This window comes from Cygnus olor, chromosome 4, assembly GCF_009769625.2.
Source record: "Cygnus olor isolate bCygOlo1 chromosome 4, bCygOlo1.pri.v2, whole genome shotgun sequence".
Taxonomy (NCBI): Eukaryota; Metazoa; Chordata; class Aves; order Anseriformes; family Anatidae; genus Cygnus; species Cygnus olor.
Window position 1 is genome coordinate 44,129,768 of NC_049172.1, and position 26,535 is coordinate 44,156,302.

General features: G+C 41.3%; 1 long non-coding RNA gene across 1 annotated transcript; it reads left to right on the forward strand.

Moving 5' to 3' along the window:
- The first annotated feature begins 616 nt into the window (after positions 1-616).
- LOC121069410 lies at positions 617-26,338 on the forward strand. The gene is made up of 3 exons (XR_005819400.1): positions 617-627; positions 9,967-10,350; positions 26,327-26,338. It is a non-coding gene; the product is annotated as an uncharacterized LOC121069410 (long non-coding RNA).
- Positions 26,339-26,535: the final 197 nt, after the last annotated feature.

Here is a 26,535-nt window from a genome sequence, read left to right on the forward strand (position 1 = left end):
TCAGCACGGAGATGGCGCGGCACAGCCGCCATTACATGATGCCTCCTCCCTCGTGTAGCCACCATCATGTGACACCTCCTCCCTCGTGTGGCCGCCATTTCACGACGTCTCCTCCTTTGTGCGGCCACCATTTTGTGACACCTGGTCCCTCACATGGCCGCCATCCCTTTCATCCTTCCTTTCGTCCTTCCTTTCATTCTTTCATCAGCAAAAGCTTATACTAATGGTTTTTGTTTTCCCCAGTTTTTATATTCTGGTGTGTAATTTTAGGAAAAAGATGATCTAGAGCTTGTCTTTTGACATAAAGTGATTTTCTAGAGAGCATGTTCTGTTCCACTTGCTAGTGTACTGAGAATGTCATCCTGGCTGGTGTGAAAATATTGTGGCTGCAACATCCTCTCCATATTCTAGATGCTTGTTGCATCCAGTGCCTTTCTAGTCTGAAAAGAAAAGACTTGCAGATCTGTAGCAGGTCTCTGTTTTTCTTATCACTTGAAATAAGATGGCAATCAATTATTTAATGGCTGGATTAGTTCTGTGTGTGTGTGTGCTGTTTTTTTTTTTTTTAGTTTGTTAAAGTGGGCATATTTCCTGGTGCCTTAGAAAGTTGTGATCAAATATTCGAAGGTAACTCATTTGCCAGCACTACAGAGGGAAGGGAGGAATGCTCTACTCTTCACAATTAGCCTCTGGAGTTTGCATTGGAGCACTCCTGAACTTCTTCTATAATTCAGTAAATGACTTACACATTTCAACTACCTCTGTTAATATTCTGAGTAAAACTATGTTTCTAAAGGAAAGCAAGAAAGAAGGGTATTGGAAACAGATGGAAAGCCATAGGTGGCAACTGTTGTCTTATTAAAGAATAAATGCTGCCAGCATGCTGCTTTCAGTGAGAAGGGCTTCAGGAGGCTAAACTTGCTCACATATAAATACCTGGGGTCTGGTATAATGGCCTTTTTAGCCCCCATCTGCCCTTGGGGACACTGGTTCTAGTGCTATTAGTGTCAGCTGGCGTGTTCTCCATTTAATTCTGTAAGGACTGGGCGAGTCAGTGGAAGTGACTGTTGTAGAGATATTTGAAGGTATTGAGAACAAGCAGAGGTTTGAATGAAAGGAGGAGAAATTAAGAAATTATTGTACTACAAATTATATTGTACTACAGAGCTCTAGCACAGTGATTCTCAAATATTGTCTACCTCAGAGAAAGTACTGCGGACCAGTAGCGATGACATGGTGTGTTGTGAAGAAAAGCTGGCATCACTGAATATGTTTTGGGGGATCATAACCTGGCTGAGAACAGAGTCACAGGGTTTCTCATGAGATTGACTGAAAACAAGCTGCATATAACTTCATAAAACAGGATGAAACTTGCCCTCTTGGCACATCAGCCTAGTGGAAACCCTGAACATTGTGACATTCTGAGTGTTTATTGCTCTTTAAAGGAACTGGCAGCAAAGCATGGAATTAGAGGCCAAACTTCAGCCTCACGTATATAAATCCTTTTGCCTTTGAGAACCAATTATAAGGTGGAAAAGGAAGGTATCAACTTTATTGCCTAAATATCTTTCCAGGATTTCTCAAACTATTTTCCCCCAAACATCTGTCAGAGCAACATTCAAAATCCTAATGATTGTGCAAATCACTCATCCCTGGGTGTGATTTGAGCTGCAGAGAATTTTCATAGTAAACCAAGTTTTTTGCCTTAGCCTGTGGCTCTAATTATCTGCTGTGATGCATAACATAATACAACAGCTTTGGCGAAAAGCAACGTTTACATTTTGTATTGGCTTTCATGGAAAGAAAGAGTTCCTAGCTTTCCTGTTTGCAACAAAATTTAAGCAGCATGACTTCTCTCTGCACAGTGTAGGAATTGCTGGCCTAGAAGAAAGGATTTGTTTGCTGTTGAATAGTTTATTAAGAATTTGTTGAAATTAAAGCCAAACAGAATAAAACTCAAATATGAATTCACAAATATGGTTTGTAATAACCTAGATTCGAAACTGGAAATAAGAACTCAAGCAAAAGGGGCAGGTGATCTGCAAGGATGAGTTTAGGAGCTCCTGGCAAAACCCAAACAGAAGAAGGAAGTATATGGAATGTGGTAAAGGGAAAGGCCACTTGGGAGGAATATAGGAATGTTGTCAGAGTATGCGGGGATGTGATGAGGAAGGCTGTGGCCCATTTGGAATTAAATCTGGCAAGGGATGTCAAGGGCTTCATGAGGTGGTGGTTGTCAACCTTGTAGCGCCCTTCTCCTGGCCATGCCTCACCCATTTGGATATGGTGGCAGCCTGTGTCGCAGGCCTTTCTAAAGTCAGAGGAAGTGGCAATTGCTGCTCTCCCCTCGTCCTACCAGGCCACTCATCTCCTCCAAGCATAGCTCATGTTGGTCTTGGCACAGCTCATCCTTAGTGAAGTAGTTCTGGGTGTTCCCAAATGTCATTGTGTCCTTCATGTACCTCAGTCATCTTCTGGCAGGTGTCTTAGACAGGAAAGAGCGTCTCCCTGGAAATCTGCCTGAAGGCTCCCATTCAGGAGCTACCTGGGAGTCTTCCAACCAACCAGATGGGAAAGCTCTTCCTCCACATGGTGAAGCAATAAGCCTCAGAAGTGGTGAGAAGGTTTTTCCTCAACACTAGAGAAAAGAGTAAGGGTGGACCTCAGAGTGACTCCCCACCATCACCACCAGGCCCTAAGCACCTTGGTGGCCCTGCACCAGACTCCCTGAGATACGCTGACACAGCAGCCAGGAGGAGGCCAGGACCTGCCCTCCCCTCTCCCTTAGGGCTCGAGGCACAAGAGAAGGCACATCCTCACGCTCCAAGGGCAGGGCTAGGTGTAGGGCACGGCAAGGAATGGCTCGCACAGCACTGGACCACCAGTGAGGCTTTGGCAGACCGCTGGCAGACCTGGCGCAGACCAGCCACGCCGCCCTTTCCTGCCCACGGGATGTCTGGATGCTTCGTCCCCTCTCAGCTCCTGTCAGGCACGGGGCAATGCCACTTGCAGGGAGACAGAGCTGGGGCTGGCAGGGGAAAATGGAGGACCCCTGTGCTGCTGTAACCATTGTTGCCACCATCTTTGAATCATAGAATCATAGAACCATTAAGGTTGGAAGAGACCTTCAAGATCATCTGGTCCAACCATCACCCTACTGCCAACTAACTTTGGAGAAGAGGGCTTCGCCCTCACAGCAGCCCTCCAGGGCAGGTCTCTCTTCCCAGCCTGCCTTGGGAGCGAAGGGAAGCGGCAGAGAAGGGCACAGGGAGGACGCTACGACCAAGGGTAGGGAGCAGGAAATGAGGGAGCCTCGCATCAGCACAGAGATGGTGTGGCACAGCCGCCATTGCGTGACACCTCCTCCCTCACGCAGCCACCATCACGTGACACCTCCTCCCTCGTGCGGCCGCCATTTCGCGACGTCTCCTCCCTCGCGCCGCCGCCATTTCGCGACACCTGGTCCGTCACGCGGCCGCCATCCTACGACGCCGTCGCGCTTCCCGCTCCCGGCCACCGCCCGCCCGCCGAGCCCTGGCGGTGGGCAGGGGTTCCTGGCGGCCGCCAGGCGGCGCCGTCCCCCTGCCGCTTTTCGCTTTCGACTGGCCGGGCTGCTTGTGGCGAAGGGACCCGGGAAGGGGATGAGGAGCCGGCTGGAGGCGCGGGCACAGGAGGGGAGGCGGAGGGCAGTCCCTGTGCCCAAGAGGCAGCCGTCTCTCTGGCAAGCAAAATGGCCCAGGAGAGCCAACCCCAGGAAGGGGGCCCTCAGACCCCCATGCTCCTCTTCCTTTGTGTGAGGGCATCTTTCAGGCTGCAGACACCCACTCCCAACATGGCCGTGTTGGACTATGGCCATGGCAGGTCATCACAGGGGCCATCACAGGGGCTACCTGATGTCATGGTGGCATCTGCACCAAATTTTGTTCAGGGCCTTATAAAACCCCCTGTGCCTGGCCCACCATTCACCGAGCTTCCAGGCCCCTCTGGTTGTGATACCCGGTGATGGTTGAAGAGGCCCTGGAGTAGTGTCTGTCATTGGCTCTGTAGGACAACAGAGAATTGGTTCTCGGAACCAGAGAAGAAGTGGGGACAGAAGGGTGCCACTGGAAGAGGAGCAATGCCCATCACTGTGGCAGATGATGAGAAACCCGTGGAGGTGGATCCACCTCAGGAGGAGAAGGAAGAACCATTGTTAGATCCACCTCCAGCCCAGCTGATGTGACACAACAACATCGTGCCAGGGCTCCCATCTGCGAGACCACAACATCGTCATCGCAGGAGCGCCCGTAGAGCTCCTTGTCCATGCCACAGCCTCCGTCCCCACAATTAATAAAGAGAGGCCATCCATTAGCATCTCACAGGCTTGCATGCAGGATGGCCTCCTTTCCCACCCCGTATTCCCCATCCCCTCCTCTCATGAAGAGGAGGCATTTCTTCTGTACAGAGTCACAAAGAGCAGGCAAGAGTGGACTTGGCTTCCTTTGGGCTGCTGTGTGGGGGCAACAGGAGGCCTCCCTCAGAGGGCCGCGATGGGCCTTGGGTGTCTCAATGTGAGAAGGAGAACACTGCCCGATGGGGGCTTGAAGGCAAAGCTGTGTCCTGCATGGCGGTGCCCAGGGAACAGCAGCAGACCAGTCAAAGCAGTGATGGACACCAGTGTTCCTCTGAAGAACCAGAAGGCTTCAGGTCTGCCAGAAAGAAGCACAGAAGTGAAGTGTTAAGTCCATTCAAGATGCTTCATTAGTGGTTCTTCACAAGACTGGCCAACAAATTGCACTGTTAATAATAACAGTAATAAACCAACAGTAAAATGACTTTCCTCTCTTACTTGGTGTCATTTTTGCTACTGCATCTGAACTGCGGCATCCCCTTCTGGTCTCTCCAGTGTAAGAAAGTTACTGATGTGTGTAGTACGGGCCCTCTCAGGACATTTGAGGGAGTGAGGGACTGGAGCACACAGCATACAAGGGCAGGCTGGGGGAACTCCTTTGGTGAGAATTAGGGAGAGAAGGCTCAGGGCCAGACCTCTCTGCTGACTACAGCTGCCTCCTGGGAGGGTGTAGAGAAGATGAAACTTTCCCGTGCAACATGCTCTAGGTGACCCTGCTTGAGCAGGGGCGTTGGACTCGATGATCTCCAGAGGTCCCTTCCAGCCTCAGCCACTCTGTGATTCTGTGAACAACTCAAATATTATGGCCAAGAAACTAGATGAAGATGGGCTATTTCTTGTTATCAAACTGACATAGGGTAGCTTTGTTGGCCTTGACTTTCATTCAGTTTTAACATACATTTCACCGTGAAGCTGCCTTTTTGTTCCCTCTAGCTGTAAAATATTAAAAAATGATGTGACTGGAGGGAAGGCAGGAGAGTCCCAGGCTGCCAGCTCATGTCGTTACTGGCTGGGAACTGCAGAAACAGCAACTGCAGTGATTTGGCAGTCTGGGCCTATTCTGAAGTGTGTTGCAATCTTTTAGCAATTGCCTAAAAGGAATGAAAAGGTGCAAGCCAAAGATGGTCAAAACACTTTTCTGGAAGCCACAGAAAGCTGTTCTTTAGTATTGCTTTAACAGACTGGCAACTGGGATTAACCAAGGTTAGGTAAAGAGTCTTATCCAACAGCGTAGGGAAAGGCATCCTATGCAGTTTATCTGTAAACTAGTGAAGGGGTACTTTCTGCATATTGCCTTTCGGGTTGCAAACTATCTTGAATCCCTACCACACAGCTTTGCTATGAGAAAGAATCTCTTGCTGAGTCAGGGTGTTTCACAGATCTTTCCTGCCCCCCATCAGAAAGGTTACAGGCACGTGTTGGAAAGCGGGATGAACAGCATTTCTCTGGATCAGTGCTTGCTGGAGTTAGTCAGATTTGCAACTGATACAGTCTTAAAGGTTGCTGACACCGGTTAAAACTAAATCTGTAATGGGAAAGGGAAATGTGACACCTGCTGCATTGAGTTCAGCCTTTAGTGCTATCTTCTGTATACAGAAAGCCTGAATTGGAAATGCAAAATAGGTGCCAACAACACTCATTAATATCCTCATGCTTAGCCCTCCTGTAATGATGTGCCAGATCATTCCCAACACGGGAAGGAGAGGAGCTTCCTAATTAACATTTCCCGTAGGATTCAGGCTACCTTACAGTATTTTATGAGTTGAGCCTGCAGTTTGTAAATGGTTACACCCTCCTGTAAAGCTAATGGAGTCTGGTGCTTCACATTTGGCTGTGTAAGAAACAAATGCCTCAAAGCTTCCTTTGCGAGATATTGTCATGGGGCATTAGCAGTTCTGCCACAGAGTGCTCGCAGGGAAAGCAAGAGCTGGTGCTCGCCGAGAACAGGGGGAGAATTTAAAGTAAGGAAAATGTAATCACCAGAGTGAGAATTCATCCAAAAGCTGGCAAACACTGCAAGAAGGGGTGAGTTTTAGGAGTGCGGGTGGAGGAGATATTTAGATAAGAACGTGGAATTTATGCGAAGAAACAAATTGGATGCTTGCTTCCAGTAGCTAAAATCCCTCAAAGACCTCACAGGGTGTGTTTGATGCTGACTAGTGAGTGAGGACAACAGCTTAATTGGTGGAGAATATTAGGGTTCTGTGGTGAAAATACAAGGGATTTCAGAGCAGCCTGTCTCCAGCAGCCTGGCTGCACAGTGAAACAGAAGCAGCTCGGCTTTCCTCCGAGACGGAGACAGCTCCCTTTTCAGGGCTTTCAAAGGGGAGGTAGGAGAGAAAAGCAAGCTTACGTACAACTTTCTTTGACTAAAGAAAGGAAATCAATGAGTATTCATGCAACCAGGCCCAGGGTTAGGTTTACCCTGGTTTCAAAACATCTGTTCAGGTTTTGTTCTGTTCTTTCAAATAAATCCATGGGTTGCTGGGATTAATCCCAGGGTTTTTGCTCTGTTCAGTTCCATAATAAATGTATAAATTAGCTCATTCTCTAAATGTTCCTTCATTAGCAAAGAGTTCAATTAAATAGGAAATATCGAAAACATGTTCACTCAAAGCCTCTGTTGCCCACTCAGGACTCATTCTGGGGGCTGATAAACTCCCCTAGGTGGGAATCTAATTGCTCTGCATCTGCTGGGGTGTTATCGACACAGAGCAGGATCCACTCCAGAGCCTGCAGTTTGTGAATTGTCTATTTTTAATTTAATTTTTATCTTTTGAGTTTTTAAGGGCTTAGATTTGCCGTATCTTTTAGGGGACCAACAGTTAAAGCTTACTGGGTGGCAGAAACAGTGCTGGGAGAGCACACACTGCAACAGGATGCTCTGCCTCCCACAGCTGAAATCACCAAAAAATGAACATTACACATTTCACACCTCGGGTATTACTGACTCAGATATTAATAGCTCAGCACCTCATCATCTCTTTGTATTTTCTGTAGTGATTTACACTTGTGCAATATGGCTGTAAAGTATTTCAGCTCTTTATGGAATGCAGTTGTACACTTGTAAATGATTATACAGGGTGTAAAGCATTGGAGAATCAGGACAAAATTTGTGCCATTCCTCTCACCGTGCTGGTGCTACAAATTCAGTTGTATAATCTTGAGATTAAAAAAAAAAAAAAGCTTAAGGTGAATACAGAAACAATACCGCTCATCTGCGTGATATTCATCTGTAATAATTAACAGAGATTGATGTTTGTATTCTCCATCTGAATTTCATCTGCATATTGTTATCTGTGTTTTGTGTGCTTTTTCTTTTTTGCTTAGGTGAAGCATGCTTAGTGGAACATGATAGAAAAATAAATCAGTGGAATAGGTTCTACTCTAACTTACTGTTGTAAAAAGTGAAATATTTTATGGAACTTGTCAATTTTGGAAAAGGTCTTATTGAGAGAAAGTCTGGTATAACCTGGGCCCATCTAAATTATATCAAAATGGCTTTTTTCTGTTTTACTCTTTCTATTATATTTTATTTTGAAGCATTTTCAATGATTTTGTTTCTATTTCTGTAAAATACTTTTCCTCACCAGTATAATGAAATGCTTCTGCAGTTCTGATCTGAACTAGCAGTTCAGGAGTTCTGAAAAAAAAAAAATATTTTTTTGGCAGGAGGGTTAGCAGGATGTTACCGTTTTCTCTTTGAATTATCATTCTGGAAGGCTGAGTCTTACTGGGTTCACACCCAAAGAGAAAGAAACCCTTGGAGCTCAGCAGGAGTGCAGAAAATGCTTCTCATTTCCTCGCTCCCTGCCTCGTGATCCCAGCAGGCAGGGCTGAGTGATGGCTCTGCCGTCAGCCTAGAGCCCTTTGGGCCCCCCTGCAGCCCCAGCACAGGTGCCTCCTGTCAGGTGCTCTGGGCAGCACCATTTACTTGAACATGGCTGCTGGTGGTAATCCTGATGGGGCAAGCACCATGGGTTGATAGGACCATGCAGGAACCTATGGGCGAGCCATGTGGAAAGTGGGGTGTTCATTCAGCCTTTAATTTTGGTCTCTGTATGTGAAAGTGTTGCTTTCTTGCTATTTCCAATCTTGATTTTGTTTTTTTATAGATTTTTTTTTCTCCCCAGTGTTTTATTGCAAGTAGAATTTGTTATTTGGACAGTCTATAGCCACAAAGAAAGGCTGAAGAGCATGCGCTGCTGATTCTCTGTTACTTTGCATCACGCAGTCATTTATATTTGCAATAAGTGGCAATAGAATGATACTTAATACGTATGTAGTGTGCTGTACAATTTTGACGTAAGTATAAATACGTGATGTGCTGTGGGAGTGTGGCCATGGGGGTCGACAAGCCCTGTGGTTGGTGATAACATTGGACTCTTAACGATGAGGCCATCAGGAATGTTGGAGTTTAGAGGGAACAAAGAAGGGTGTTTCAGGAGACGCCTTGCCGTCTCCGGTTGCTTGTTCTCCAGCCGTTAAGACGTGGAAGTTGCTGGGGGTTTGTGGGCTGCTGGGCAAAGTTGTTGACCAATGAATAGTTAGTGGAAAAGTACTGCTGTGGGATGTATAAGAAGGGAGCCTGTCCTCAATATTGGGATGCAACAAGGATAATGAAGTTATGCCCTCAGTAAGAGAGAGATGAAGTTATGTCAATCAATAAAGTAGTAGCAGTTACTGATCCTGAAAGAACCCTGGTGTCCGTGTGGTTGTTACGCCACAACGTGCAAGCAGAGCTACATCTAGTCTATGCTCACAACCTAAATGCTTTAATGTATGCCGTGCTTTTTCTTTATGGCAAGTTTAACCTTTGCCTTCAGCGACATGCAAGTATTACACCAGAATGTAACAGCAGTAGGTTGGCATATCCTGGTATATCCTGGGCTCCAATATTAATTCTAAAAGTCAGTCCATTATGTATTTAACTAGATATGTAATACTTGAGGTTAACCTTATAAAAAGCCAATTCATGTGCTGGTTTTGCTAGTACTTCTGCTGTTAGATGAATCTCTTCTGTATTTTTTTGCATGATCTATTAGTCTGTGTTGTTAGAAATTTAAAGCTTACACTTTTCTTTCCATTAGTTTTTATGATTTCACACTAGTTGCATATTCTTTTAACTGGCATTAATTTCTCACAGGAAAATTCTGTATTCAGCTGGCAGATATTTTGCTGATTACATGTTTACAGGGGAGGAGTGGTAACTTGTGACAGCATGTAGGTCACAGTAGGTGAATTTGTGGGAACCGTAGCTTGAACAGGCTCCTTGCAGAAGTGGATGGTTAATGTTGAGGGAATTTTAGGGTGAAATTCTGTTCCTGTGAGGGCAAGTGCCATCTATGCCTGCTCTAAGGAACTGTTCTGTAGAAAGCAGCTGCTTGGAGTTGTGCTTGTTGCACCTAGCACTTGGGATGTGATTAGAGAAGTTGAGATAAAGGAGGAATAAAATGTAAACAGAACATTATGTATAGGACAGGAAACAGATGTACGGACAATATATTTTAAACAGGACATTGGAGGACAATGTATCTCAAACTGGACATTGGAACCCAAGATAAGGAAATAATTAGCAAAAACCAGTCCTTGCGGTTAGGAAGAAAGCAAACAGCAGAATCCTGACCAAGGGTGAAAAGTACACTGTGAGGAAGACTTATGGCCTTCCTCTCTGAGACCACCACCCACAGCCCGACGACCACTGCCCAGAATTGATGAGAGGATCTGCGCAGACGCAGGACACAAAAAACTAATTAGCATGAGAAGCAAGAGTAGGCGGAGTTAGATAATGAATATGTATAGGCGTTAATAAAATATTCATCACTCTGCTGTATAAATTTGGGATGGCTTTTCACTTCAGGTGTGCACGATAGGCGGAGAGATCCCCCGTGCATCCAGCGCTGCAATAAAGAATATACCACTTAAAGAAATTGGATTTCTGATCTTTGAATCAGATGACAGTTTTTCATTTGCTACTTGTTACTTTTTAGCGTATGGGTTTCCTTTTCTCCCCTCTGCTGTAGTTCCATAATTAAGGTAGTAGAGGCTGACGTTAATAGCTTTACTTCCCATTCTGCACCCTGTGGGTGGCTCTTTTAGTCTCAATTTACATTTTGCATAATGAACTTGGATCTTTAAGGGCAGTGAATAGCCAACTTTCTCAAGTTGCAGGATGCTGCATTTAGAAGATGCGTGCTGTGCGTTTAGCCAAGGCAGAGCCCATGTTTCCTGCTAGGGAAGTAGCAGGGCTTGCTTGGGCATTCAGCTCCATGAGACACATTCCCCACGTCCCAAAAGCAGGAGTTAGCATTTGTTTTGCTTGAGGAGTGGAGATTCAGTAGCATCACAGGGAGAGGCTGTAGAGGGGAGAGATTACTGGCTGGTTTCTGAAGAGATGTGAGTCAGTCAGCAGTTACTAAAGCTACAAGCAGGGCACAGTTTGGTGCTGTGGAAGCTAAACAAAAAAAAAAAAAGGTCTTAAACGGTCTGCTGAACTCTGAGGCCTGGTCTTGGAAAGCAACATGACTGCAGCACAGGTGGGCTCCAGGGTTATGGTTAAACCTGGAGATAAATTTGGAGGTGTTGTCAGAGGCTGTGAAAACAGCAGCCATACAGTTCCTTTTTACTAAGAAAGCAGCAGTTGTGGGAACAATACCAGCAGATCAAACTGTTTTAGATCCTGTTGCTGTAGTATAGGAGGTCTTGACCCCTGAGCAACATTGGGGTTGGGGACAGAGCTCTCAGCCTGGTTATGAATTGGGATGACTAGTTTGTAGTTTAAAAGCACTGTGTTTAGGGGGCAGAAGGCTGTGTTTGGGTTGAGTTGGGGTTTGTAGAGGTTGAACACCTGAGTTTGTTGTTTGATCTTGAAAGGCATTCAGGGGCAGGATGGGGATTTGTGATGGCCATACTGTCCAGTTTGTTTTGTTACAGGTGGTGTCGCATGGGTGTAAAGGTGGGATTAAGTGAGGGTATGGGTTAAGGGTTTCGGAGTCAGTAGCCAGAGCAAGGTTTACTGGTGGATCACGTACCTCATGTAGAGTTGGGTTGGCCACGGTTTGGTGTGACGTAAGAGGTGTCTTCAAGACATTGGAAAGGGTAACATAAGGAGACAACTGGTGGATGAAATTGTGTAGACAAAATCAGCAAGTATGTGGGAATTGAAAAGCTGATCATCTCACAGAAAATAAAACATCTCAGACAAAGTATATTTTATCTTAATTCCATGTGTTTATGGGAGGAGAATTTAAAAGAATAAAGCTTTATGTATAAATACTTTTGTTTGAAACTTGCACAAATTTTAGTTTCTTTTCAGAAGTGTTCTCTCTTCCACTAAAAAATGTATCTCAAAATGTCTGGGGGAAAAGATCTATGCGGATAAAAAGGACTGGCCATAGCATGAGGGCTGTACAGCTGAGACCAAGGGTTATTGCATTGATGAGAGAAAGTAACAGAAGTTCTGTGCTTCACAAGGTTTTGTTTCATATTTTTTATCTGTTTCCTTGTGGTTCAAATAAGCCATATCAGTCTTGAAAGGTCAGTAAAAATCAGTTTTGCTAGAATAGGCAGGTATTTCAAGAAGATAATATAACAGAAAAATCTCTTGTTCCCACTGCACTGAGCATGAATTTATATATTATATAATATTAAATATATAGTATTGTTATATTACAATATAATATATATAACATATAATATTAAATATTATAAATTAAACACACACTATGAATGTAGCATCCTTAATTTCACTACAAATAGGAGCTGCTAATTATTTTTATGGGCTCGCATTCATTGTGCTGTGTGTGTAGGTACAGGAGGGAATCATACCAGGATTTCTTGGCTATTCCTGCCTAGTTCAATATAATGGCTCAATTCCTTGGGGTGGCCCAATTCAGCTTCCTACAGAGCCAAATAGCAAGCTTAATCCTTTGCCAGGCAGACATGGGTTTATGATCTTAATAACAGCATCAGCAACATGCATCTCTGTAGGATGCAGTTCTGTGAGTGCTGCAGGAAAGGGAATTGGCTCCTCCAATTCAACCCAGTGCCTTAGGTGCACGCAGTCTTTCAATGTGTAGAGTAATGTGGACCAACTACTCCTTCCAAGCTTTAGGGTCAAGAGGAAAGAATACAAGGAAAGACAGAGGTGAATTTGCAGGCTTCAGAGAAAATTATATTTTTAATTGTTTAGGGTTATTGTAAATTCTATACCTATGAACTTTGTGCAAAATATATGCCTACTTTATTGAGAACATTTAAGAAGTTAGTGTCCAGCCTCCAGTAGGAAAAGTCCCACATGTAAGTTCTGGCAAATTTGAAATTACTCTAGATTGGTGTTTTTAAGTTAGTACCTCATTTTAACTGTGTATGTCCCCAGCTACCATTTACTGACAGGCTCATTTTTGTAAGCTAACAGCAAACTTGAAAATATTAGGCTTTTTCATTTCACCTTTGAGATAGACTAGAATAACATGCTCATCTTTCCAAAGAACTAAGTTCTTTGATGTTGAAACATGTTTTGTATATATAATTTAAGCTGATTTCTCAGGGAAAATCTATTCGTAGAATCAGTTGTAGTCAGCCTATTCTTTTTTTTCTATAAATTAATGTTGAATAATGGGAAGTATTATGCAAGGAGTGAATGCAAACAATGCTTTCAGTATCATGGAAAACTAGCGTTGCTTCTGAGAAATAAAATGAAGTGCAAGGTAAAATGACAGCATGATGTAGAGTTAGAGGAACTTTAAGTTTCCATAGGATTAAATCTTGTTCTTCTGACATGTTTTAACATTTGCAAGAAGAATAAAATTCTCAGTTTCAAGTTAGGCAAGAGATTCATAAGTAATAATTCAGATGCATCGTTTCAAGGAACTGATTTCTAACCAGACTGCCAGTTACCATAAAAACAAAGACAGACAAATGTATTACTAGTACTATTTGTTCCCATTTTGAATAGTGGTTTTTAATATATTAAACCAATGGTGCTGTTATGCGATTAAAGTGTTTTGGTACAGGGAGGCTGAAGTCAATATCCAGCAATTAGTCCTCAGTCAAAGCTCCAAAAAGTCTGGATTTGTATAGGAGTTACTTGATTTTTTTTCCTGTTTAAAACTGGAGCTTCAGTCAGAGGTAGACTCATAAAAGCCTTCTTGATTACCGCAGGCCAGCCAGCACTAAAAGTAATAAGTACATCAGGACTTTACTTTCTTGCCCCATCTGCATATTATTATCATACGATTTTATCTCTTGTCTAAAAAATCAGAAGGTCAATCCTGGAAGCATGTGAAGACACTACATAGCACAGACAGAGATTTCCTGGTGTTTGGTGCCTGGTATTAATAGCTCATTCGCTGGGCTGCACAGACCCAGGCACAAGAAGGGACTCCTTACTAGTCATGAGCTGAAGCAGTAGGGAAGCTGGATGAGCATGGTTTGAGCATGGTACATCTGGCTTGGGTTTCCCCAGTATCTATCATCATGCTATTTAAGCAAGAGGGTAGAAACAAATGAGCTTATTACATGAAGTACGGTATTATCCATGTGATCATATAACCTTGCTTAAGTGTAGTTGCCATGGATATGCTGGGTGGCAGCGGCAGGAGGAGTGTGGTTCAGATAAGGCCGTGGAAGGGGCTGGACCCATACAGGGGCAGGCCTGCACTTTAAGGAGTGTAAGTACTGAAGGTTTTTTTTCCCCGCATACACAGAGAATTAAGAATATTTAGCAAACTGTCTACAGTTAACTACTTAAGTACTTAACTGGAGCTTAATTTGCCAGTGGTCAGGGACAACAGCTACTTAGAACTTAAAAAAGGAAAAGAAGATAATTTGATTCAGTGATTGATTCCTCTGATGTTCCCATGTCCAAATTCAAGTAATTATTTAGGAGAAGATGCTTCTGAGACGTGGGAAAAAAAAAAAAAAAGAAAAAGACCATAAGCACAAGTTAAGAAGGCTGCTACCTGTGAATACATTTAACTGTTTTTTAAAACCCACTAGGATGTGTGAGAAATGACAGGTGCTTTACAGATGGGTAGCAGGTGCTGAGATAAGTAATTGCAGAGAGAACATCTGATCATCTTTATTAAGGGGAGTATTTTTCATGTCCTCTCCCGTGTGCGTGTTTTCTTTTTTTTTTAACTTATCCACTGTGTAGATTTTTATACTGAGTTCTGCGGAGAAGTTGACTCTTCCCTTTCTTGATCTTGGCAAGTCTTTTTTCTTAGTTTTGGAGGAGGGAGGCATTTGCTTTAGACTTGTCAGTCAATATTGCTGCATGTTGTCTCTACTGGCTGTCTATACAGCAGGGAAATACGTATATTCAGGGCATGACTTTAGCATGTGCTTTTTTGTGTGTGCCTCAGGATGAGATGATTCTCAGTCTAGAAACTGAGCTTAAAATATCCTGAGTTCAAGAACCACTCTTTGTCTGTGAGCAAGGGCTGCTATTGATTACATTGCTCAGGAGCCTCTGTCTGAAGAGAAACTTTCTCTGCTGGTGGGCCCTTGCAATTCCTGAGATGGTTGTGCTGAAGGCTGCACTGACTGTTTGAGTGTGAGCAAGGTGGTTTTAAGGAGGGACTCGCAGCATTTGGCAAATCTGCTTGTTCTGGAAGCTCAGATGTCTTTTGGTTGGTACTGAACTTTGCATCTTGATAATTTTTGTGTATTTGTTTGGTATTAATCTGTAAATTGTATATTATCAGGAAATCAGAAATTCTGTAACATGAATTATTTTCTCTTGCTTGGAGGTATCTTTTCTCATTGTCTGAAATACCTAATCTCCCCAGGTTACCACAGCTCCCCTAATCACTTAAGAGTGATAACAGCTATGAGAAAATACTTGCCTTCCATCTGTAACTATCAATACTGGTTACAATACTTTGGTTAGTATCTTGAGCAGGCAAAGAATAAAATCTTCCATGAGCTCTGTAGTGGTAAATGTTACATTTTAATGAATGACGTGGGTAGGCCTTGGCTTTGGAAGCAAATAAGATTTAAGACCTAATAGTTCCTAAAATTAAGCCTCAGGGTAGAGATGTGCCTAGATGCAGCATAACTCAAAAATGTAGGATCTTAGCTTGGATTTTGGCCAGTGCTGTCTGTATTTTAAAACTAAACAGCTTTCAATACTCTTCAAGTGCAGTTGGACTACACTTGCTTCAACTTTTGGTTGAAAAATGTTGGGTATTTCAGATGTTAATATATTCTTACAAGAGAATGAAGTTAGAAAATATAGCATCACAAGTTGCTTTTTGTCCAGGAAGGCTAATAAATATGTATATTGTCTAACCCTCTAAGTTAGCTAGTATAAATACATTTGAATCCCACCAATGAGATTTTCTTTTGCTATAATGTTGGGAATTTGCTATCCTACTTTCAGGCTTTCACTGTGGGAGCAGCGAGACTGTCTGCTGTCAGGATTATGTCTGCAATTCCAATCAAAGTGAGCTAAAATTGTATCTCATTGTGATGGGCTGTTTTTGTAATTTCCTGACTGACACTTAAAATTCTATTTATTTCTTAAAATAAAGCATAGCAGAAGAGGCAGGGAGACTCATGAAGCATGAATTGAGATTTTGAGTGTCACATAGGCATTAATAGGAATAGATAGCTTGCTGTTCTGATGCAGCTAATTGGTATTTCTGGAAGGTATTTCTACACTGATTGAAATGTTTAAAGTGAAACCTTATTATTAATTTTTTTTTTTAAAGCAAAATCACTGTAGGTTTTTGGCCTGTTACTGAAAGACTCCCCTCCCACACCTTGGGTTTGCAATACAGTAGCTACTTGTGTAGGAAAGCTTTTTCTTTGTACCATGTCTAAGGAGGAGGGAAAACCAATTCCTCCTAGTTTTATGTCTATATTTGAGAACATCAGATTGAGGAGGAAAAAAGAAAAATAAAAATCCTTGGTGAGCCAGTCCTGCTACTCACTCTCATAGCCACCACATTGTACAATTCCCTTTGTAAATGTATTGTACTTTATCTTAGAAGTAGTTTACTAGTTTCCATTACCCTCTGTCTCAGCTTTCGCAGGACATCATTGCTCTGTTTATTAGAGACCTCCTAATTTTCAGCTTAAAATCAGTCACTGTGTTCCTTGTTTGTGGGCCAGTGCTGTATTGCAGATAGAGCAGCCCTTTTCCCCCACAGTATTTAATGTCAGCATATTTGTGGGAAGCAGTCACATTGTGCCTCCCATTCTAACTGACTAGGCTGATTGCACAAAGGCAATCTGCAACTCTCTTCTTGATGAGAAGCCTGCTCTACTCCCCTCTTTGACATGTCAGTCCTTCTGTTTATCATTTCTAGCTTGGGTTCATATTCCTTGAGTATGGATGACCAGAACTGCATACCGAACGCCAGCTTTGAAAGCATGCTGACAAACAAGTCACCTCTTATTTCTAAGATTTTTGGTGAGCTGATGACACCGGTTAAGAAAGATACCATATCCTTTCCCCCCATGCAGTGTAGGTAAAGTACATGTTGCTGAAGAGTACTAATTGGTGTTACCGTAGCACCTGGAGTTAAGGGCTTGATAATAAGCAGCCCACATTACATCTCTGACTTCTGAACTCTGACCTGCTATTCAAAGGAAAGAGGATGACAGTAGTCACAATGTCAAAGGCAGATGCTTATATCAGGTTGTTGTTTATAGCTTACTGTGTGGTGTGCTTGTATGCATTTCTCAGCCCAATACTACACAGGTACTTGAATGACTGAAAGAGATGCAGTAGCAGCCTGAGGCAGTGTTAAATTGGTGACCTGCAGCTCTACATCACATCGTGCTTGGAGCTGTAGTGTTAAAGCTAGTCAGAAAATGTCTAGCTAAGCCATCTGCCCAGAAGAAGTGGATAATGGGGAAGAATTATGATATTTCATCTTTCTTCCCAACAGTTTTTCTAGGTTAACTCAATCATTTAGCGACCTTACCTTATGGCAACTGTGTGTCAGCAGCCATTTATGTGTGTGTATATGTTACTTTAGTGTATTTGATCATCTCTCATTGAATTAGAGAGGTGAGGGAAGCAAACAGAAGTGCTCACATTTGTTTGGATACTTGGTATGAGACACTTTGGAAATGGCATGTTTATAAACTAAGCCTGATGAGACTTGCATGCCAGGGTTTGGTATGCATTGTCTTGACAACATTTGCTTATGTTGCCAGAGATTTGGAAGCTGCTGAAGAAAAATGCATATGTCATTGTAAACAGACTTGTTGCTGGTTGCTGAGAGAGGGGATAGTTTTTCCCTTTCAGATTAGAGGGGCTAAGTGCCAGTAGCCAGAGCAGAAGAGGCTATCTTTGATAAATGTGAGATATATTTGTATCATCAGTAAGCTTTCAAGTTGCAATTATAGCAATTAAATCAGATAACATAGCTTGTCTTGAAAAATAAATCTAAGAAATGAATGCATGGCTTTATCTCCTGGTTGCCAGGTTGAGCTGAATGTACTTTTGCCTGTAATTCCTGTTTTCAGAAATGATCTGGCTTTTTAGCTATGCCCTTTGCAGAAGTGGTGAAGAAAGGAGTAATCAGGTCTTCCCATAGCGTTCAAGGCCCAGGTCCCAGGAAAGAGAGGCTGCAGCCGTGCCCCGATGTGTTCGAGGTGCAGTGGCTGCCTGGTGCGAAGGCCAGGCCCGGCCTAGCTGCTGGGGCAGCCCATGGCCTGGCTCAGCGGGCAGGCCGCTCACCCCGGGGCAGCCGGCACCCCTCTCACCAGCGTGCCTCTGCTCTTTGGCACAGGGTTAGCCATGAAATCAGGACACATTTTCTAATGCTAGAGTGGAGTCAGATGAACCATTGTGGTCTGATTGAAGTGATTTAGCTCAGGGGTACAGGCACCATACTTGTGGGGCAGTGGCCATATGATTGCTCATACTTCATTTCTTTGTAGGTCAGCTTGGGCTACCCCCAGCTCGGTGTTGTCACTCTAGCAAGGGTTGCTACCTTCCCCAAGTAGATTGCACATATTTACCTGGCTAAATGTTCTATTAAAACGACGGTGGTTAATATTAGAATAGATTGCATTTTTCTGTCCTGTAACCTCATACCCAAAGACTCCCGATGTTACCAAAAAAAAAAAAGTGCAACATTTTGCATCAGTAATTGTTAGCTAAATCATGTCAAAGAAATACTTTTTTTTTTTTTTTTCCCTCCTCTTTTCAACCATGGATGAGCCAATTTAAATTCTTCAGAACCAAGAGTTTTCTTGGTTTCTCAGCAGTACCTCAGTACCTTCTCAGGCCTTCTCATAGCTTAGTGTAGGCCCAAAGTACTAGACAGTAGTAAGAATGTATTTGTGAACAGGAAAGTACTGAAGCTCTCACTGAAAGGATCTAATTGAAAAAACAAAAACCAACCAGTCAGACTTTAAAAAAAAAAGACTAAAAAAAGTCAGACTAAAAAAACAAACAAACAAAAAAAACCCCTCAACATGATGAATACACAGATAGAGAAATGTTAACTAGGACATTTGTATAGATAATTTTGGAAATTTGTATAGATAATTTTGGAAAACTTCAGGGAAGTTTTAAGTAACTTTCTGCATTTCACACAGACTTTCTACCTGACTTACTGCAAAAGTATTACTGAAATTCATTTTGGGCTGATCCCCCAACTCACTCAGATTTAACATTATGGACCAAACTCTTGCTCCTCAAAGTGTGTTGCTTCGTTCTACGGTGTGTTTTGTATAACAAGGTGAGGCAACTGACAAGCAGTAAAAATGATAAAAACTGTTTGAATTGGACTGATTGAAATGATTGAACTGTTTGAATTGGACCAATTCACAAAGACAAGTTCAGCTCTCATTCAAGCAATAGAATGCAATCCTGATGTGACATAAAGGAAGATGTATTAAGGGAACATAAATATACTAGCAGTATGTTTTGTGTAGTGACTTGTTTATAGAATTCTTCCCTAAAATTTCAAACAAAGGATCATTCAGCATAACAAGGAGAAATGAAAACATGATGACTGGTGATCCAGTACTCCAATGGGTACTCCATTTTTCTTTGGGTAAAGATGTCTGAAATGGATGTTAAAAAGTATAAAACTTTATCAGCTGACAATCATGGGCTAGTATAATGCTAAAATAACTTTTCTGACACTTCTAATTGGAAATAGAGTATAAAGATTCATTGTTGTCAGAGGGGTTATCCTCCGAACTCCACAAATGAGTGCTATGCATAAATTAGCACTTTAAAAAAAAAAAAAAAAAAAGGAAGAAGAAAACAAAAACCAACCACAACCACCATCAAAAACAAGCTAAAAAAGTCTGTATCCAAACCATTTTTGTCTCAAAGTAGAATGCAAATCTTCATTTATTCTGGTGGACTATAGTTTTAGATATAGGTATAATAAAAATATGGGGGCAGTGCAAAATGCTAAAATAACATTTGTATTAATTCATTATTTCAAACACAACAGTTTCTAAGGATGGTTTATCATGGTAAAATGAAAATTTATTGCAGACCCTTTAGGCAAAAAGAGAGAGAATTGCAGTCAAATGCATCCAAGAGATTTGAGATGCAAAGAGAGCTGACTGTCAGTTCAAGCTTAGTGCTATTTCTTCAAATATTTGACCAGAAAGATCTAGCTGTAGATCACAGCCAAATTATATGACAAATGGTAATGAACTCCTTATTCATTAGAATGAACAGTTCTCCAGGAGGCTTTAGTGATACCGAACTACTGTCCAAGTGCTTTGCATGCTTTGATCAATTATACTTTCATTTGGATTCACTAGCACTTCTCTTGCTACGGCTCAGAATATCTGACTTCTTTTTTTTTTCTTAACTAAAGCATCGCTGATTTTTTTCCTTCCTGTGGCTATAAAACTGAAATGATATGGTAAATAGGCTATGTAAAAATTTAAAAAAAAAAAAAAAGGTAAATGAACACAAATTTAAATGTAGGAAAAAAATCTAGGAAATAGGTGTAGGCAAGCAGGGTTTTCATGTGTTTTTGATAGAAGACGTACACACTCACTGATTGGTAGAAGCACGATATGCGTTTTTGTAGCCAGGTTCCTACAAAAAGCACGCTGTGGATCTGCTTCTGCAATGTGTTTCCCTTGAAGGTGAGATGCTAGAACAGTTGTGGTATTTATCTACTTGTGGTTTGAGTGGCAGGGTCTGTTAATCTCACTTTTGATGTCGTATTCACATGTACACGTTAATTGTATTTAGGGTGTGGATTCATTTTTCATTTTTGGTTTCTATTGCGTGAATCAGAAAAATCACCCCTCTTCAGTGTCAATCTACAAATATCACTGAATTCCAAGGGTTTGAATAAAGCCTTTTTTTCTTTTTATTTTGTTCTTTTTAATCTTGTAGATGCAGTTTTTAAAACAGTCATATAGTTCTTTCCTCCTGTAACAGTTACGAGCTGATTCTCCATGCCTTGAGAAAGGGCAGAAATAATCTGTAACAGTGGGAAGGAATTACCCATTTATTCTTTGAAAACTGCTTTTGGTGTCTGGATTTCAGCGGACAGCCAGTCCTCTTCCTCCAAGGTCAGTTTTGATTTTGATTCGAAAATCCTTTTGTTTGCCTCTGTTTCATTTTTGCACCTCAGCACCTATGTGTTTGTCAGAAGTATGAAGATGTATGGGTGCCTGTTTCCTGGTGATTGCTGGTGGCATGGAAGTTACAGTGCTGACAGGAAGTTATGAACTTAGAAGTGAAAAGAGTGAAAAGACAGAGTGAAAAGTTGCCTTCTGGAAGTGAAGGCCATACCTATAGTTGTAAGCATCTCCACAAATGCAATATCTGCATAGGCAAAGCAATGTCCTTGCTGCAAGCGTTGTAGGACTGATATTCAGATATTCAGGGACTAGAAGTGAAGTTTGTAGAGGCCTAAAATTTCAGCTATGAAGCTTTATGCCCTCAGCATCTTTTATACCTTTTCTGCTCTATGCTTTTTTTTTTAACTTTTTTTTTTCCACAAAATGTGTATATGTAGTCCCAACTTACCCATGTTCAATCATTGAAAATTTATAGACAGGAAAGCCATCTTTGAAACTTCTTAAAACAACACTTGTCCATTTATGACTGGGGCTAGACCTAGCTGTCTGAGCAAGCCATCGGTATAAGCCAGGAGCGAGAGGCAGGAATGAGACCTTTACTGAGATGGAAATTGCTGTTAACATAACAGCACAGTCACCAACAGCAGTGGTAATTGCAATTCTCATTACAAATTTGTCATCTTTCTGACCATCCTTATGCGAATTTTGCATAAACTTCAGTGAAATTAATTATAGCTTATATGTTCTGTATAATCTATTAGATGCTTTTCTCAAATGGTGTTGAGAATCATAAAACACTTTAAATCTGAACTGGCTCATCTCTGCATTACTATTGATTTCTTTTTCGTGTTTTTTCTTACGTCAGCTCACTTAGAGAACATACATTATGCCATAAGCTTGAAAACCTTTTAAATGAAGTTTATGCATGAAAACCATTTAGTTTGTAGAAATCATTTACGCACATTTTCTGATGCTCCTGGAATTATTTCTACTAGAAGCAATGTTCATGGTACATTACTGGGAAACAATCAGTCTAGAAGCAGTCCTCAGTAGAAGTTTTTAAAGTGTAAAGCTATGTTTTGGGTGAGATTTTGAAATATGGGTGAGGAACCATCTTTCAGAAGTTATTTTTAATTTGTATTCTTCCTTGACTCTAAAGATACTTACTTCTGTCAACTTTGGGGTTTTAAGAAATGTATATGTTTTCAGAATGTTAATAGAATAAACTTCATGAAATCTGAATAAACAGCATTATTTTGCATTTTTTTAAAGTATGGGAGGAATATCTCTGATTTAATTTTCTAGATCAAATTTTAATTAAAGCTCTAGTTTTATATTTCATCTGGAATGGCTAAATTAATTTCTCCATGCATTGCAAATAGTTGTAAATAATGCTGTGATGTATTTGCTGGTATAATCTTAAACCAACAGACCACGTAAACATTACATTTACAAAACATAATAAACATAACTGGCCAGATAACCTACTATCACATACAAGCTATCATAAATTTTATTATTAGTCTGTATTCCTTCGTACTGCTTTTAAGTAGTGGGAATTAGGGGCAATGAACTGAGTGCTGAGACCATGTTTTTAGCTTGCAAATATTGTTGTGATGCTTATTAGTGACAATGTTATACAAAACCGAACACCTTCTGAGAATAGCCATGTGTATTTAACTTCTGCATATCTCTTCTGACACGATAGCATCAACAAAGGTTTTTGTGTCCAGCTTAAAAAATAGACTAACATTATCTTTAACCTGACCTTTTTGGAGAAAGTCTTTTCGAAGCATGCACTGTCTACGTGGGACCAGAAAAAGGCATCTAGATGCTAAGCCAGCACTGTGGTTTTTCTAGAGGTTATTTCCTCCCCAGTTTATATTTTGAACTATATTGTGTTTGACCACAGCTGGTCATGGTTTCAGCATTACAGGCAAAGAAAAGCAAGGGGAGGTTGACCAAAAAGCTCAAAACGTATTGTTATTGTGGTTGGGTCATTATTCAGTAGCTTAGGTGACCTCATCTTGTCCAAGTTACTTCTGCTGTGTCAAATGAATCTGCCAGAGTTGTCAGAAAAGTGTTTCCATTAGAATACCTCCAGAGAAATTAGTTCTGCAAATGACTGTAGACTTACAAACGGTTGTGCTTCTCTGAAGAGAAGATCTTGATAGATTTTTATCACAGTGAGGACGTTGCAGACAGGATCCTGACCTCCTTATATTTCCACTGGCATTAGATCTTCAGGGGTGACAGCAGCAAAAGAGGATGTAATCAAATCTGTTACTGGCTGTGGTGTGTTATTACCATCAAGTTGTACTTCTTGTCTTTGGAATGATTTGAGTTAATCTAGTTGAGGTACAAAGTGGTGGTAGGCAGCAAGGCATGAACATCAGTAGGTTGTAGAAAGTGCTAGCTATAATAGGAGTTGCAAATGCAGCTGTGCAAGCAGGCTCTTTTGCATTCAATAACAAGGGCTTTGTAAGAGCAGCCATAAGTCAAGCCAAAGCATCAAGGATGTACTAGCAAATGGATCCACTGCCCTGTTTAAGGGATTAGACAGGAAAACAAGAAAAGCAAAAATGGAAGTTTTCTTGAAAAATATTGCTCAGGAGCTTTTTACACGCGCAATACTCCATTCTCAAGGAGTCTTCATTTTTTTGCAGTGTTCCATTTGCCATTGTTCTTCATGATTAAGATTTAGCATAACAAAAATCCACCTTCCCTCTCTGTAAATTCGTGGAGTCTCAAGTGAGAGGGGTGTTGTAATCACTCTACTGAATGGGAGGATAAAACAGACTGCATAAGAAATGGCTAGGCAGAAAGATGAAGTTCTGTGCCAAGAAAAAGGAAGTCTATGAGTTTTTAAACAAGTATCTTACTGAGACAGATGTTGACTTCCTGACTGACTTAAGTTTAGAATCCTTCATCCATCCTGATATTGAAGATTAAAATTTATTTGGCTTTGCTTTGGGGATGCAGGCACACATGCACACACACTTCAGCTTGCAAACAGAAAACAGTATTTGATGCTCATTTCTCAACCTGTTGAAACTCATGCTAAAGCAACTCAGAGGGATTAGTGAATATTTGCTTTCTGTCAGTCAAATGACCAAAAGCACTCTAAAAACAATATCTGTTCATGTAAAAAATTAGTTGAAAAGATTTGCTAAGTATTTATGGATGAGTGGTAATGTAACAGTACCATCACAAGTATTGGGGGGAAAATCCTTTAGACTGCTAAGCCCCTTAGTTACTCTTTTAAAGCCTCGGTTGCTTTCCTTTTTACTGGAAAATATGATATGAATCATTGTGAGGTGTAAAGGCTTCCAAACGTCTTTCCCAAAGATCAAATACCATCTACCTGCTTCTCTGTTATCGCATCATGAATTTTAATTATCTTGACTTGTAATATTTAAAGTACAGGTAGGATTAAAAACAGTCTCTGCCTTTTAATTTCTTTCTGTGCTTTCCTCTTGATTAGTTTTGTTCAGTTGTTGGATGGATGGAACAGTTAGTTACATCCATAAAATTCAAACCTATGTGGTATAACCAAGCAGAGCAAATTTCTCTTCAGAGGAACACACAAACTGAACGCAGGATCGTATAAATATTGTGAAAACTACTGAAATACAATTTTTCATTTAATTAGGTTCAGAAATCCATGGGAATATACTTTAAATTAGTAGTCAGAGTGTTTTCAATTGCAAGAACTTGTCATTCACATCATAGTAAAATTTCATGCAAAATGCATGTTAACTTTGTTCTTTCCAGTAAAACTTGCATAACATCACAAAATCACTTAGCTTCCTTGCTTATTGTTTGATCTGCAGACAGAATTACTGTCTGTAATATATTTTAATGAGCTTGATACAAGGCCACATGGCCATCATCCCCCCCCCCCAATTTGCATGCATACTACCCCTCACAACATGAGATTTTGGAGGGTCATATACTCCAAAGTGAAGTGATAATTTTTGGAGACTATTTTTATAACAGAGAGATGCTATTAACAGTCCTGTGGTCTGTATATTTGAGCTGTATATTTGCTGGAGTCAGCTGCTGTAGGTTGAACCTCAGACCAGGAGGATTAGGAAGATCTTGCTTAGGCATAATACAAGTGATTTATGGCCTCTTCTTGAGAATGGGATGCCTGTGATGGGATGCCCAATGCTACACTAGATTTTTGTTATGAGGTGTGAAACTGAAGAAAGGGTCCTTGCTTGAAATGTTTTAAATGAGTATTAGTCACCTTGGGGAAAAATGCTTGTGAACGCTTGAAGGGAAAAATCTATTTAGTCTCTGAGAATTTCATTTCTGGCATTTAGGAAAGTGTGCAATGAACTGCACGTATCTAATGAGAAAAATATCATTGGGAAAAAAAATGAGTGACTCAAAGGTATTGTCGAGACTTTCAAATACTAGAAAGTACCAAGTGCTGTGAAAACCTTAAGTTTTATTTCAGATTCATTTGATACAATGATGCATGTATGGTACAGATATATATCTGCCTTTCTTTGGGTTAGCGTGGTTGGTACAGTTTCTACAGTGCCATGTGGACATACCTATTCTATGCAACAGAATGCAGCTGGTCCTGAATCCTCTATTTCTAGCCTGAGAGATTGTACTGCAACTTGTCAGCCAGCAGGCAAAACCTTTGTTTCTTCTACGTCACATTGCCTTTCGACACTGGCATTAACCACCCACGGAAACATTTACCTTTAATTACATTAACGACCTCAGATGCTGAAATTCAGGGCACTGTTGGATGTTAAACGCTACCTGCCCTGCACTTCGCTTGCAGGAGCTGGTATGGCTCAGGGCAACATGGGCTCTTAAAGCTAATCAGCTTTACAACCCTTGTGAAGGGATGTGCAGTTAAGTGTTTTGTAGATGCTGCCAAGATACTAAATATCTGATAAGGTGCAGTCTGCCCTCGGGGGTCCATGCTCTGCGTCATTTGGGCCTTAATAGATTTCGTCCTTTTAGATTTCAGTTAAGGTAGAATATCATTATATATTTACCATGGCTACCTGCAGCAGTAACAGCTTTGGTAGATGTGTGAGATGGGGTAAAGAGTGGTAAGAGCAGCAACTAAATCTACAAGGTAAATGTATGCTTCTGGCTTAGTTTGCACGGCAATTTGGCATAGGTTTTTCATAGGTAACTCAGGTATTGAGCAGGACTCTGGATAGGTAGGGTGACTAGGAGAAGCAGAATTAAGTGGGAAAAGACCTTATGAAGGATAAAAGATCTTACAAGTGGAAAAAGTGAAGACTTGTGGTTTGGAGTTATCACCCAATATGAAATTTAGGCTGGCAGAACAAATGATTGAAGACCCAAAGACTCTGTACTGCTGGGGGGAAAAGAACAACAATGCACCTCAGAAATACTGAAGTCCAGGCAGCAATGAACAAAATCATAATGGCTTTCAAAGGTTTCAAACATCTGCAGTCTGCAAAATCACTCATAACACTCAGAAGAAAGGTTTTCAAAGAAACTTTATTATTATTATTTGGAAATATCATAATCTTTTTTTCCCCCCTTCAAAATAGTTTTCTACCCATGACAGAAAAAGGAACTGCAGAACAGCAGCTTTCTGAGTGGGAAGG